Source organism: Macrotis lagotis, chromosome 7 (genome assembly GCF_037893015.1).
Source record: "Macrotis lagotis isolate mMagLag1 chromosome 7, bilby.v1.9.chrom.fasta, whole genome shotgun sequence".
Taxonomy (NCBI): Eukaryota; Metazoa; Chordata; class Mammalia; order Peramelemorphia; family Peramelidae; genus Macrotis; species Macrotis lagotis.
Genome location: NC_133664.1, coordinates 127,058,557 through 127,060,917, shown reverse-complemented (window position 1 = coordinate 127,060,917; position 2,361 = coordinate 127,058,557).

The following is a 2,361-nucleotide window of genomic DNA, read 5'->3' as shown; positions in this document are numbered from 1 at the left end:
GGGTGGGGGGGCGGCGCGGGGCGGCGGGACCCTGCCTGAACCCCCGGCCGCCCGGGGCGGTGCGTGGCCGGGGGAGCAGGAGAGGAGGGGGGCCGCGCTCTCGCCGCCGCCGCGCGTGTCTGTGAGAGCGCACACGGCCCCCCGCGCTTTGGGGCTCTCCGAGTCCGCACTCTACATCCAACCCTTTGTGGCTGCTTCCACTTTCGGGGGGCGGGCGCGGCGTGGCTGGTGGGGGAGGGGGAGATGCCAAGGTGGGTTCAGGGGCTAGGACTGGGCCAGGTGAGCTGTCCAGCGGCGGGAGGCGGCAGCCAGGTGCCCGCGGGCGAGCGGCCCCGGGCCGGCGTGGCCACTGAGCATGCCCAGGCCCCGCCGCCGCCAGGGGCAAGGTGCGGCTCGCGCTGCCCCAGGTTCTCCCCGGAGCTGAAGGAAGCCGCGGAGGAGGGGGCTCCGGCTCCCGGGAGCGAGAAGGACAATGGGGAAAGTCTCGGCGGCGGGGGGCCGGAGAGACGCACAAAGAGGGCTCCGAGGAGGATCTGTTCGTGGACAGTGGGGAGAGAGGAGCCCCGCCCCGTCCCCCCGCCGCGCGTGGGCAAAATGGGGGGGGGGGTTCGGCGTCCTTGTTCGAAGAAGGGATGCTACCTTGACCCCAAAGAGAGGCCGCCCCAGGCTCCTAAGCTTTCCTTTCCCCAGGCTCTGCAGGAAAGTCTTCCCTCCCCACACCCTGTTCTCCGCCTCTCCACGCAACAGCCCCGGTCTATTCAGCAAGGCGGCTTCAGGGAATCATCAGGCCCGAATAACAGACCAGCAGATGCCAGCAATAATAACAATAATACACGAGCAATCCTAAATTCACACAGCCCTGTATTATCCGAGCCCGTGCCAGTCTCTGCTTTAAGATGGAAGAACCGGGATCTGACGTTTCCATTGCCCGCTTTGACACCCAACTGAAAGAAGAGCTTGAAGGACCACAAAGTTACAAAGAAAATGTCTTGGGGCTGCCCTAAGTAGGGACTATAGAAAACAACCCCGTTAATTGGTTCACCTTAGAAAACCTTTGTTATTGGATCCTCAATTTCCCAGTAATTAGAAAGATGAGACATGACAGATTCTTAGATGAAAGAAGCAAATGAAGTAAATGAGCCACTAAGACCGGAGGATAGGAAGTGGGGGAGGGGGAAACTTTGGCCAAATTCTCTCCCTACCCACCCTGATCCTCTCTCTCTCTCTCCAATGCTGAACGTGCCCTTACGTACCTCATATAGAACAGGCATCCGATGGGTTGGTCTTTGGGCAAAGGAGGGAAAGAGAGAAGAAATGAAGGTGAACTAGGAAGGCAGAGATGCTCAAAGCGACAGAATTTGAAGAAAAGCTGTGAAAATAACAGCAAGCAGGGCACTCCCAAGATTATTACACAATTATTACACATACAAGTACAAATTTTAGTCTTTCTAATTATAGAATACTTATTCTCATGCTTGAAGCCAAGATGGGGGTGGGGAAGGGGTGGAAGGAAATCCTCTCTTTTCCATTCTCTATCCTAACTAAACACATCTGGTTTGAGAAGAGCTTCACAATTAGGCAACTGTTTAACTGCAACACTTTTCTAATATTATGACATAGAAAAACAGGTTATTAAAGTGAAGGAGGGGCTGAATTTGAAGGCTGAACCTATATTCAATTATTTACTACTTAGGGAACTTTAAACAAGTAATTTTTACCTGTTTAGACCTTCATTTATTCATCTGAAAAAAAGGGAATAGCTTAAATGATGCAAAATCCATATATAATCCAGCTCTGAATCCTATTATTCTAGAAACATAATGAACTGAAAGTGTCTGGCAATTTTCTTGTTCTTGTGTTATGATTGACTCTTTGTGATACTTTTGGGGGTATTTTTGGCAAAGATATTGAGATGGTTTCTCATTTCCTTCTCCAGCTCATTTTACATATGAGGAAACTGAGGCAAACAGTTAAATGACTTTTCCAGGGTCATATAGTCAGAAAGTATATGAAATCAGATTTGAACTTAGATTTTCCTGTCTCCAGGTCCAGTGCTCTATTCACTATACAACCTGACTGCCCACCTGGAAAATAGTAAGCACTTAATAAATCCCCATTGATTCTTACAGAACTAGCTTCTTCCACAGCAATCTGTATAAATCTGCACAAAATGGTGCATCATTTCTCTGTTGGGATTTTATTTTTTTAGGGTTTTTTTTTTTTGGAAGGCAATGGGGTTTAGTGGCTTGCCCAAGACCACACAGCTAGATAATTATTAAGTGACTGAGGCCAGATTTGAACTCAGGTACTCCTGACTCCAGGACCAGTGCTCTATCCACTGCACCACCTAGCCTCCCCCTC